Genomic DNA, 14,212 nt, shown 5'->3' with positions numbered 1-14,212 from the left:
TGTATTTTACATTTTTCGGTGATGATTTCATTGTTTAAAACGGTCCCCAGATGTAGTGCCAAAGACTGTCTCATGCAAGTAGACAGTGGTGTGCCTTATGGAGATAATCTGGGTGTTAGATAACCTGTGTTTTGACAGGAGTTCAATATTAATGGATCGACAACAGTTTATAGTCAGAAAAAGGAAGAAGAAATTATCCAATCTGATGCTAGGCTGCTCCAGAAAGCGCTAAAGTAACATCTACGGAATGTGAAGAAACCATGCAAAGTGGCTGTCTTTGTGGATTCACGAGATGACAACTGAGTTAAAAAATGTAGTGGATAGTATTGTTGTGAGGCTGAAAGCCAAAGACATTTATGGTCCCATTACTCAGGGTCAGGAATATGTTTAGCCATTCTTGCCTAATGCTGACTGTCTCCCACATTTCAAAAGACGACAGGATGGGGAAAACGTTAAACTTGCAGATGAGGATGCTGCAGAAGAATTTAAAAGCTACCTGCAAAGTGGTATATGGGAAAAGAGTTATGTAGAAGAACAGGTTTTCAATACTGATGAGACATTGGCAAACGAACCTATATAAAGCAAGGGGCATTTTGGTTGAAGAAAATTTTGTGGCATAGGCTCACAGAAGCCTCGTCTTTTTCCTAAGAGCAATAGTTCAGAATTCATAACAATTTTATAGAACATAACTACTCTGGATGGGAGAATAGACTTACATATTTAATAATCTTGATTTTTTCCTCTATCAAATTGAATTTCTTTGCTAATTTATATCAGTGAGTAATCCTTTTTATAACTATTACTCATTTCTCTGAACAATGCAATTGATTTTTGTACACCTCTTGTCTATTCCTTGAAAAAAAATCTACACTTAAGACTCTATGCTTAAAAAATTAAAATATGAAGACTATGGGTGGTTAAGATTTTAAAATATTTTTTTCTCTGTGGCCATATCAAAATCCAGCCAGATAATTTTCTAGTAAGCACATGAGCCAGGCTTAGGGCAGGGTGTTTGTCTTCTTAGATATTTCATTGTTTTTAGAGGCATAGAACTTTATCATACATGTGGGGTTGGGAGAACCAGAGTAATGAACATTAGTGTTGAGTCTCCTTGCCTTAGAGGAAGACTTACACACACACAAGGGCAGGAGGGACAAGAGTTAATAGGATCTGTAAGGTAATTAGACTCGTGCATTACTATACTTACATTTAAAGACCTTATGGTAACCAGTGTTTATTATTCTTGTGGTAAATAATTATGGTTGTTTCACTCCCTTTTCTTATATTTAATAAGTATTTTCCATAGTCTTACCTCTTATAGCCATGACATGCACTTTACATTCTAGAAAGATGCAGCAGTCGTTGAACAGGTAAATAAGATCACATGATATCTTAAGCTGTTGAGAAATGTCATTTCAGTTTTTCAAACCTAGTATTAACCATCTGCTAAGTTATAGAACTTATAAGCTGCAGAACTAACCATATGTTTAAATCATTTCTATTATTCAATATATACAGTTTAAAAAAAAAAAATCTTTAGCTTCTATTGTCCAAAAACCCTACAGAATGCTTCTTAAGGTATTTTCAGGTCATTTATTTTGAGGCAATTTAGTTATAGTGATCAATAGGAAATATCTCCTTGTGTTACACTGAGTAATTTTAAAGCAGTGGCGTTATATCTGCTTTTAGCTTTTAATTATTCAACTAATTTAGTGAAATTTAGAGTCTCTACAAATATAATGTATGTAAAACCAACGCATATTATTTTCATTTTCTAAAAGTTTCTTCTAATTATATTTCTGGCAAGTACATAGTATTTCATACTGAACTTGGTAAAGACTCTTAAACTGTTTTTACTTTATATAGAAACTTTTATTAGTCTATTGCCAAGAGCATAATGTCTGATTTATTGGTTTCTGGTTTTGCCGACTTATAATTATCACTTATAACTACTAAGAAAAATAATTTAAAATTTCCATTTGAGCATACCCATGTTCATAGCATTATTCACAATAGCCAAAAAATGGAAACAACCCAAGAGTCCATCAACAGATGAACAGATAAACAAAATGTAGTATATAAACATAACATGGAATATTCTTCAGTCTTAAAAGGGAAGGAAATTTTGATACATGCTATAACACGGCTGAAACTTGAGGACAGTATGCTAAGTGAAATAGATAGCCACAAAAAAAATACTGTCTAATTCCACTTACATGAGGGACCAAGAGAAGTGAAACTCATAGAAACAAAGTAGAATAGTGGTTGCCAGGGGAGGGGAAATGGGCAATTGTCATTTAATGGGTAAGGATTTCAGTTGTGCAAGATCAAAAAATTCTAAAGATTTGTTGCTCAACAATATAAATACACTTAATTCTACTAATCTGTACACTTAAAAATTATAAGAGGGTAAATTTGTTATGTGTATTTTACCACAATTAAAAATGAAGAAAAATCATTTGAAAGTTAAATTAGTTTATTACTTTGATATTTTATGACATTTTAAAATAAATATCAATGTTAAATTTCTTTCCATCACTAAAATAGCATGAGAAGATTAATGATTTTCCCAATGAAGCAAACTTTCCATGTATGTATGTGAGTATATGTGTGAATATGCGAATGTATCTGTGTGTATATGCATGTACTCATTTTATAATCCCACCAGTATCTGTGCTACTTATTTAAGATTAAAACTGTTTCTCAGGAACAGTTCTTAAGTCCTTCATTTCTATTTAATAAAATAATGAAAACCACTGTGTATAATCTTAAAACCTGTTTGTGATCATGTGATCCTGATCTGTCTTCAGTGTTGGTGCTGAAAATTGGGTAAGTTATTCCTCGTTGAGGGTTGTCAGTTACAGCTGGTAGTATTTAATAATTGACTAACCCCATCTTCCTGAATCTTTTCTCTCCCACCAGATATGTCATACTGATGTCTCTGAATATACTTTTTATTGCCTTCTCTGTTCCCTGATTTCTGCTTTCCCCATCTCTATTTTTCTTCACCCCACCAATGCCTCCTGATCTGGATGTTTTCTAATGTTCAATCCTTGGATTTTTTTGCTATTCTCAATATATGATTTTTCTGAAAATAACTCATTTACTCTCATAGCTGTAACTCTTACCTGTAGGAAAATGGACAAAGCCACTTGGTCTCTTTATCCTGAGGCTCTATAGTAAGCTTAATCAGAATTAGGATATAACTCAGAGCTAAAAAATTCCATATCATCAATAAAATAGAACCAATCATATTCTTATGATTTATTTAATAGACATTTTTGAGTGCTTAGTATATGTGATGGAAGCTGAGGATACAACATCTATAAGAAACTTAAGGTTTAGAAAGAGAAGTAAATAAATCATTTTAGGACATTGGGATAATATTTATGGCAAGATGATTTATAGGAAGTTAAGATAATAAAAGGGATTTTAAGCAGCATGGGCTGGTAAATGTTTAACAATTAGTTCTGTGGAGGAAAAACCCTAACCCCCTAACCCCAATTTGTAGCAGTTGATTATTCCGATGGTGCAAATACTTCTACCATGGATGATTTCAGTCTGTCAGCCTGACACCACTGAACATAGACCTGGAAAGAAACATGCACAATTGGCTGGCACAGCCTGTATGAAGCAGCTCCAGCATAACACTTTTAAGTCAGACTAGGTGTGCAATAAGGAAGTCTTCCTGAAGAAATCCACATTTGAGATGAAACTGATGGAAAAATAGAGGAGTTAGCTACATAAAGGAATGGGCAGGGACATAGATTCTGTTAGCAGAAACACCATATAGATCACATGCAGTTTGAAACAAAGTGATTTATCTGTATGAACTTGTGTAGCCACAGCATAACATGGGCCTTAGGGAGCAGTGGCAGGTGAAGCCAGAGAAGAGGACATTCTTTGTGTGCTGAGATGAGGATTGAACCCTGAAAAGGAGTTTTGTGAGATGGAACACAATACAACCTCACATCCCTTTTTTTGTTGTTGTTGATTTAAGTGCAATACACCTTGTTGATGATCTCCTATAGACCAGGCACTGTGTCAGGAGCTTGGCACATAAAGATAAATGAGACACAGCAGTTTTGCTCTAGAGGAGATTCTACTTGAATGGGCAGCTAGTCAGAAGACTGAAGCATACCTGGCACTTTGACTGATGTTTCTGTGGATATTTCCATTTCATCTCCACTCTCTGGTTGGGCTCTGTATTTCCTGTTTCCCCAAGGTTCCACATTATACTTACTCCTAAATCCAGATCTTTGGCCTTCGTGACAAGTCTGAAAGCAAGTCTAATACCTTTAACTCACTACCCTAGGGACTTCCTTCGTACATTAACATGTCCCAAACAAAACTCAGATTTTACTAAACCAAGTCCTCTTGTAATTATCCCACTTTTTAAATTCTCATCTTCAAAACCAAGGAGATAATCTTCATTACTCCTTGTACTCGTTCCCCAGCCTGAGGTAGATACACATTTCTTTGAGTTCCTTTTTTGCATTGATCTCTTATTGCCATTGGTTGGTTTGTTTGTTTATATATTTAATTACTCTGATCCCTGGCTTTATCACCCGAGAGCTAATATTTTGTAGGAGACCAGCAACTTAGTTTCTGTGCTTTATCCTGCTAAGTAATTGCCAAACTAACCTTTCTTCCACACTGTCAAGATCTAGTTACCCTACTTTCTGGATACTTGCCATGGTAACAGACACAGGACAATAAGAAAGAGAATTAGATGCTGAAGAGACATGAGCCTGCTTTTCAAGATTCCTTCCGCTCCTCCCACAGTCTGTCCCAGTGGAAATTTGAGAAACAATCTGCCCAGGTATGACTCTCAGTTCAGTCAGAAATCTTCTGTATTGATGAATCCTAATTGTAAGGACATCCTTGTTTAGATTTGTCTAGGCCCCGGTTTTATGCTGGGGAAGAGCTAGTTAGACCATTTCATTGCTGAGTCTTACTAAAGAGCTTCTTGGTGCTGAGACCAGTCTAGCTTCTTTCTTGGTACAAAATGTTCCGTTGCCTCACGTTGGCTTAGCTCTCTTCTCTGACCACTCTCTCCACACACCGGAGAGCCCTTTCTCACCTGTCACCCGAGGTCTAGTCTCCTGAGCCCAGACCTACTCTCAGGACTTGTATCAACCTGAGCTCTGATAACTAACAAGATGCGAGGCCAGCTGGCTTTCGACCTTTCTTAGTTTTGTGCTACTGTTGTGCTTTCTTCCTTCTGGCAGGACCTTTTGAGTCCCTTCTGTTTGTTTTTCCAACCCAGACAACCCTTCTGTTCTCTCAGATCTTCGTTCAGGAACATGTGTATGGGCTAGTATCAAATGGCATGCTATGAGGTTTTCTGCATTTAGTTTCTTATTTCTTCCACATGTATTTCCACCTCTTCCTTCACTACACTGACCCAGCCTGCCATCTTTGCTTTTAGTCAGTTTATCCCTCCCACATAATAGGCCTTGTTTTCTGCTCTGTCCACATCCAGCAGCTATTTAGCGGTTGGACTGCTCTACCATGAACTCCTCCCCGCTGACCCAGACTTCCCTTTGATTTTTCCTTTCTCTCTGTCTCTTGTGTTTCCTATCTCCTATACTCAACCTTCAGTTAATATTAATTAGCAACTAAAATATCTGTTGGTTTCCCATGTATCCTTGTTCCTTAGAACAAAACTCCAGAAAGAAAACTCCAGAAAGAAAATTCATTTTACAAAGTATAATCTTTTGTATGGACTCACTAAATCAAACCACAGTTCAGTATGAAACAACTCAGAGTATCTGTTAGTTCTGCTGCTTAACAGATGTTTAAATTATTGTGGTTACCATCTGATGTACACTAAACAATCACATATGTAATGGGGCACAGTATTAACTGTGTATCCTTTATAGGCTACTGGCGTTGTGCACAGGTTACAGGCACTGTGATGGATGTTGAGGACATACTCTCCACCTTTGAAAAGATTATAGTATACTTGAAGGAAGCAGACAAGCCTGTATGATTTATAAAATGGCCAATATCTGATATCCTATTTGGGAGCTGTACTATTAATGACAAGCATACAGAGATTTATGGCAGTTGCTTAATTCCAATGTTAACACAATGTTAAGAATACTAATAAAGGAGCATCTGGGTGGCTCAGTGGGTTAAAGCCTCTGCCTTCGGCTCAGGTCATGATCCCAGGGTCCTGGGATCAGGCCCCTCTGCTCAGCAGAGAGCCTGCTTCCTCCTTTCTCTCTCTCTGCCTGCCTCTCTGCCTACTTGTAATCTCTGCCTGTCAAATAAAATAAATAAAATCTTTAAAAAAAAAAAAAAAAAAGAATACTAAGAAAAATAAGTTATTTAGAAATTTACCTGCCCAGGGTGCGTGGGTGGCTCAGTGGGTTAAAGCCTCTGCCTTTGGCTCAGGTCATGATCCCAAGGTCCTGGGATCAAGCCCCACATAGGGCTATCTGCTCAGCAGGGAGCCTGCTTCCTCTCTCTCTGCCTGCTTCTCTGCCTACTTGTGATCTCCATCTGTCAAATAAATAAATAAAATCTTTAAAAAAATGTAATGCCTTAAAAAAAAATTCACCTGCCCATATGGTATGGAAAAAAGAATAATCCTTGCTTCTCCTCAAACCATATAACAAGGATACAGTGTTCTTGTGCCTCAGAGTAGGACTGTGATTTATACTTTGGAATTAAGTAGATATGGTCAGAAAGGTACAAGTCAGGTTTTGTTACTTATATGACCTTAATTGTTTTTCTTTTTCTTTTACCCCTACCCCCATTGAGTTAATTAATCATCATCTCATGTATTTATCCCCCTCTCTTTTTTTTTATGAGAACATTTAAGTTTTTAAAAATATTTAACTTTCTTTGGACCTCAGTTTTTTCAAATTCATCCAATAAATAAGGATAAAATGACATCTACCTGTTAAAGCACTTTGGAAAATTAAATAAAATTATAAATCAAGTTTTCAGCACGCAGCTAGAAATTGAATGCACACTTTGACTCTAGTGACTCTCTAGGCTTATTGTACCCACTCAGCATACTGTTATGGTGGTGATGATGATTATGTTGATGAAAAACAGGTAATATTTATTAATATAATAATTTGGTTCCTATCTACCTGGTTCCTGTTAATATTTTTAATGTGAAGTTTCAGTTTAGGTTTTCACTTGAGCCTTAGAACTCAGAGATCCTTTTTGGTCTCAGAGACGACTCCAAATGCAGTAGTAGTAAATGTTTTGGTATAGGGATACAACAACAGGACGTTGATCTAATTTTCTCATAATCTTGCTGAAGGATTTGAGTTGATCAATCTCTGAGTCTCAATTTCTTCAGGCATAGAAGGAATGGTTTTGACCAGGCAATTCTTGAGATGCCTTCTTACTTTAACATTCTGTAATTTTACTCCACTGTTCTTGTATAGGATAGGAGAAATTTGACTTAACAGCAGTTCATTTGAACAAGTGACATGACTTTCAGAAATGCTAATGCAAGCCCAAATGTCCATTGACTGATGTGTGGAAAAAGAAGATGTATACATATGCGTGTACATGCGCACTCGTGTGCCTACACACACACACACACACACACACACACACACACAGGAATATTACTCAGCCATCAAAAAGAATGAAGTCTTGCCATTTGTAGTGATGCAGAGGGAACTAAAGTATATTATGCTAAGCAAAATAAGTCAGTCAGAGAAAGAAAAATACCATATGATTTCACTCGTATGTGGAATTTAAGAAACAAAATAGAGGAATATATGGGAGGAGAGGAAAAAGAAAAATAGAAAAGGAGAGAGGGAAATAAACCATAAGAGACTCTTCAAGATAGAGAACAAACTGTGGGTGGATGGGTAGACGGGCAATGGGTAGTAAGAAGGGCACTGGTTCTGACGAGCACTGGGTGTTGTATGTAAATGATGAATCACTGAATTCTACTCCTGAAGCCAATACTGCACTGTATTTTAACTGACTAGAATTTAAATTAAAAAGTTTTAAAATGCTAATGTAAACTTTGATAGATTAATAAAAGCGCAGCCCATTAACAAATGAAGATCTGTTAAGAAGGGTGCAATCAGTGTGGAGAAGGGTCTCCAATCTCATGTTGGGTACAGATGAACTCTGGAGGCATAATTACTCTCAGTAAATAGTTTAAATGCTATCACATTGAGAAAGGGTTTGTTTTAATCTGTGACTATTATAGGGCAGAACCAAAGAGTCAGGAATTAAATTCCAGAGAGGCAAATGCTAAGAAATATTATGTCTAAAGAGGTAATGGCTAGTTGATATGTGTGGTGGAGTCCAACTTGCAGATTCTATGGTTTATGACTATATTTGTCCAGAGAACATCCCTGTAGTAGGATCCCTAGCTATCCTCATTCTAGAACTTTGCTTCTGGTTTCATTCGGCCCTTCCTATTTCCTACTATTTCTCTTTCTTTGGAGATAAACTTCATGTCTATCCTTTTCCTAAAGGTCTTTTTTAAGTATTTAAATTGACATGTGATTTATACCCACTGAGATGAACAGATTTTAAACCTAAACCTCAATGAATTTTGAAAGATGAATGCACCCATTTAACCCATACCCCACTCGTGATCTAAAACATTTCCGATACTTAAGGAAGTTCCCTTGGATCCTTTTCCATTCATTCTCTTTCCTCAGAAGTAACCATGGTCCTGATTTTTATTCATGGATTATCCTATTCTTCATATAAAGGTATTTACACAAGACACATTCTTTTGTATCTTTTGACCCAGTGTAGTTTTTTTAGAGATCCATTTTTAATTGCTTAGTAATATTCCATTTTGTTTCCATAACACATTTAGTTTATCCATTCTCTGAATGATGAATTTTGGGGTTGTTTTCTTCTTTTTGGATATTGAAAATAAAGCTATTATGGACATTTCTAAAACAAGTCTTTGTGTGGACATTTATTTTCATTCCTCTAGAGTAAAGATCAAGCAAGGAATTTATTGGGTCATTGTGTGAGAGCCTCTTTAATGTAGGAGACTGCCTAGAAGTTTTCTAAAGTTGCTGTAGTATATACAATCCCACAGCATTGTGGGAGAGTTCCAATTATTTCACATCCTTGCCAACATTTTGTATTATTAGTATTTTCAATTTTAGTTTTGAAGTGATATCTCATTTAGTATACCATCAGGTTTCACTAAACAAACTTTTTTTTTCATAAATTTGCAAAATTCATAGGGTTTTTACCTCTGCAAACTACAATTGGTTAGGTTTTCTAAGCCCTTGATGGCCTGGCACATAATGAGAACAGAGTAAGTTTGGCACATAATGAGAACAGAGAACAAAATTTTATCACAAAAGGAGGTTGGGTGGGTCAGGATACACACAGTGGTTCTTGCTTCAAAGGATCTGTGAAGCCTATGAAATTCTTCGGAGTATTGTGAGGTGTGTCAGTTTATGTGGTTGTATGTCTACGTATGAGTGTGTGTGTATGCAATTTTCACTGTAGAAAGAGCCATGAAATTCTAAAAGTGATCCATAATCTACAGGAAGAAATAATTAGGTATATAAATGGTACCTGGGAATACTGTTTCCAAATTTTTCTACATACATTTATAGTATTACATGAGCAATTTATTAATATTTGTAAGAATTCAAATAAATACAACACACATTTTGTATTTCATGCTCTTCCTTTCTCATCATCCCAGCTCCCTGCAGAACTCAAGAAAAACACGGATCCAGCTCAGTATCACACAATTTGCTCCAAAGCTTAAGTTTTGCTCAGCTGCTATAATGTGTTAGAACAGAAAGCCTTGCTCTAAGGGCGGTTTCAATAAATTGAGAAAGCTTACTGTTTGTCTGATCCCATGAGAGTTGAAAGGTCTTAGAATTTTTACTCTCCATGCAGAAAGTAGAGATGGAAAGACCCATTTGGTGGCCTGGTCCTGTGCCAGTGAAGGATTACCTTCTCAATAACCCTGCATGTAATTTTCAGTTTAACTTTAGAAATTGGCAGTTATTGAACATGAACTACTTGCAGTAGGAGACCATTTCAGAAAAAAATAATAATAATAACTGCTTGGGCTTATCCCGTTCTAGGTTCAGATTTAAATATAAAGCATTCTAAGCACTGAAAGCTACATAAATCCTGATAAAAGGCAGTGGTTTAGATGAGGTCTGACAAGTACATGTTACTAATCCTCTACTCTTCAAGTTTCCATTTCAAAAAATAGTGAAAATGTATCCCTCTGTGTCAGAGGAGTTCACTTGTGTTTACGGTAAAATAAAATCTTCTTGACTTTATAAAACTGGGCTTTGAGAGCCTCCTCTCAGTTTCCTGTAAATTGGTGGCAATGTCTATACTTGAGCAACAAACAGGCCACAGTGCTCTTGATTTTGTTGTAAAAGAACAGGAGCCGAATGTTGGCATGTATACTGGATAGGATGTCTTCTGTATTGCCACGCGAACTTTGATCCTTCCCTCTTGGGTCTGGTTTGATATGAGAAGCAAGCATTGCAGAGCCACTTCCATTTTTATTTTATGTAATCGGTGTTGATCACCGTCTTCTTTTCTTAGTGACTGCCTTTCTGAAATCTCCTGCTTCCAGACACTTCTGCAGTTACATGAGCAGAATAGTTTGCTGGAGGTCTGAGAGCAAAACTCCAGAGCTCTCAGATTTGTGTAGGTGTAAATCTTACTGTGTCACTTCTCCTTGTGCAGTACAAGATTTATATTACTGCCTTTACTTTTCTTCCTCTTGCTTTCTCCTTGACTCTCAGCAGTCTAGTTTCTGGTCCATTAAAATCACGTCCTTATTACCAATTCTAAGTGTATGATCTCATTACTTATCCTTCTGGAGTTCATCATTGCCTTTCTTTCTGTTTCCTCCTTGAAATCACACTTCGGGATCCAGATGTATAATTTTTCCCCTCCATTCTAGTTCTTTATTTTAGATGGATCTTTGGCCTTTGTGACAAGTTTTTTTTTTTTTTTTCTGTTTATTTACTTATTTTTTTTTTTCCTTTTGCTTATCTCAATTACCAGCATTTTCTGGGAGAGTGTTTTCTTAAGGTTGAAACCAATTGTTCTATATTTCCTCTCTTTGTATTGGGAAAACTTGTGTTGAGAGAAAGTATATAATTATAACGTGTGTATCATAGGGATGACTGGTGAATCTGGTGCTCAGCTTTCTAAAGTCAGAAATCTAATTGCATCTGTATTCCAGATTGATAAGATGTTGGCATGTTGAATCATGCAAACAGATCTCACAAAAGATCAGCATATAAAACAAGAATGCAGTTTATTAATTTATAATGAGAAATGTAACTATTAGAAAGGTCAGGTATTTCTCTTTGCCTGACCTGCCCCTCTCTCTCTGTAGACAAACTACTTGGGATTAGTGACGATATAATTAGAATCAGGTGTCTTAGTTAAATGTGTTCGATGAGTAATAGCAGCTATCTTACTGTATCCAGCCATATAACAGAGATATTCCAACCAAATCAGGTTTAGGCCTGTGCCTGCCTGAAAAAGGTGTTTTCTATCCTAGGTAATACCTGTATTATCATTGTGGGTGTCTGCCTCTGTGTCAGTTTTTTGTTTCTGTTTTTGCTGTTGTTGTTTTTAACAGTCACACAATCTTTCCTTTGAATGACATATTCTTAGTTATATCAATAATGTTGATTAGGTTATGGTCAATTCTTGCTAGCCAAAGAGTTTCTTTATATCTACTGTTTGCTCTCTTAATTTACTCATTGGAAGAAAATCCCAATGGCTCGAATTTTCCTCATATTCTTTAATGTCTGTGATAATCACCAATTGTTTACATAAGATTTGTATTTATATTTGTATTATGCTATATCCAAACTATTACATTTGGATATCTGGCCCTGAAAACAATATGGCAAAGCTATATCTGTGCATTAATTCCTCACCTAGCTACTTCTAAGCACTTGGGAAAATATTCTTTCCTATCATATTCTAAGTCATTTTTTTCCAGTGGTGTAGATATGCCCTGTACCTTGGAAAAAGATATTCAGTATATTTAAGGAGAACTGTATGTTGAAATAACAACATAAAGCCACAATATTTATAGTAATTTCTGAAATGTATTTTTTAGAAACAAGACATAGCAGACACTGTACTAGAACCAGAGATGAGAATATCATCATATATGTCTCTAGGCACTCAGAGTATCCTGGGAGGGGCAAATGAATGGCTATGTATAGGGAGGGCAGGAACTTTTGAGAAGTAATATTTGAGGTTTTGTGTAAAGTCAGTAGGATTTTCCTGGTCAGGCTAAAGGAGCACACTGTTCATGTGTTTGAGGAAGCTCGGTTTTGACAGTAAACGGAATACAGAGCCAGAGGTGAGGGTGATGAAGCTAGAGAAATCAACAGGGCCATCTAAAAGATCTTCCCTATGCAGATGAGGAATCTTCACTTCTTACAGACAAATGGAAGATATTGCAAATACAGGGCTAGAGTCTGGGAGGAAGACAGAGCTGAAGACATGGGTTTGGGAGAGATCACAGACCACTGAAACTAACTTCGACCAGAGAGTGAGCCAGTAGATTAAGAGGAGAACTTAATAGGTTCAGGGACAAGAATTCTTCCTTTGGTGTGGTACATGGATCCTTGTTTGGGAAAGAACTAAGAGACCTGAGGCTATCTCATGGATATTAGGGAATATTTATGGGAACACAGGTGTTCTGGAAACCCCTGAAAGTGTTCTGTTGAAAGGTAAGCTTTCCAGGTAAGCAGGAACAATCAGTGAAGGGACTCTCCAACTCCCATCCCCCAACCCCTGGGTCATGTCTGGACCATGGTCTTGCATCCCTGAGTCAAGAAGTATAATGACTGCAGTTGTAAAAATCATCATGAGAGCTATTAATCCATCATACCTTCAGGCTTCTGACACTTATTTCTTACTATTTTTTTAGCTTTGTCGTGTGCTTTTGAATTCCATGCCTCGTGTTTCTTAATTTGGTTTAGTCAAGACATAAAGTTTCTTTCCATCAACTTCATTTCTTCTAACTCCTCTGCTTTTTTCTTTGGACAACACTTTAAAAATGATCCTCACCCTTTATAGTTTTCACATGTCCATCTGTTGCTCTTTGCAATAAATTCCTTTCCTGGTTTCAGAGTACCCTTTTAGTGCCCTTTTGTATATCTTTATATATCCTTTGTTCTTTCCCCTGGCTCCATCCAAATAACCATCCTCTCTGTTTGCTCGCTTCATTTAATAAAGCCTTATCTAACCCTTTGCTTAAGTAATTTCCTGGTCTCTCAATACTTTTTAAATTTAAAGCTTGCTTTAAAAAAAAAAAAAGAAAAAAAGTCCTTCCTTAACTTATCTCATCGCCCACCTTCAACAACCTTAGATTCTACTTCTGAGAAGGGAACCATCACATTTGAACATCTGTCCACCTTGTGATATACACTTCCTGAAGGAAGGGATTGTTCTTTCATAGTTATATCTTTCCTATATTTTTAGATTCCTAAAATCTATTAATCTATAATGAATATAAGTCAAATTGAGAAAGATTTGAAACCAATGTTTCCAGAATTCTCTAGGTCCTGATACTATATACCATAGGTGTGTGCATTTTTCTTCTGGAGAGGATACATAATTTTAGCTAATTCTTAAAGTTCCCCAAGATAAAAATAAACATGCTTACTTAAAGGCCTAAGAATCAAGATCTTACCTTCAACTTATACAAGGAAGAAGGGTGATTAGACTTTTAAATGAACTTGAAATAATTCATGTATAATTGATATCACTACTTTTCCTCCTTACCCTGTCTAGCTGGTATTAATATTACATTTTATTAAGTCACTGATCATATTCCACAAGACTTTATATTGTGGACCCCCTTCCCACAATATTAGCTATTTTATAATGTTTTGAAAGCAGCTCTACTTAAATTTGTTTTTTGAAGAAAATTTTTGTTTTTTTTTTCAAAGAACAAAGTCAGAAACAGGGAAAAGGGAGCTTCTGGCAGTGTAAAGGCAAAGTGTGTAATTTTCTAGCCATTCAGCTGCCACCTGCCCTGCCACCAGAGATTCAGTCTAATTATACTCGCTGATCTGAGCCAGCCACAGAAAGAGACATGATGTATGTGAAAGGGGAGGTTCTTTGAAGAGTTAAAGCAATCTTTCTTTAAAAGCTGGTTCTGTTTTTGCCTTGATGCATGCTTTAACTGCTTCTTCCTGCCCACGGTGTAAACCCAGATTCCACAGAA

At 36.4% G+C, this 14,212-nt stretch overlaps 1 pseudogene; it reads left to right on the top strand.

Moving 5' to 3' along the window:
• The first annotated feature begins 440 nt into the window (after positions 1 to 440).
• The window catches only part of LOC131834559 (small ribosomal subunit protein eS19-like), a 38,453-nt pseudogene continuing 24,681 nt past the window's right edge, over positions 441 to 14,212 (top strand).

This window comes from Mustela lutreola, chromosome 6 (assembly GCF_030435805.1).
Source record: "Mustela lutreola isolate mMusLut2 chromosome 6, mMusLut2.pri, whole genome shotgun sequence".
Classification (NCBI taxonomy): Eukaryota; Metazoa; Chordata; class Mammalia; order Carnivora; family Mustelidae; genus Mustela; species Mustela lutreola.
This window is presented reverse-complemented; position numbering and strand designations above follow the sequence as displayed.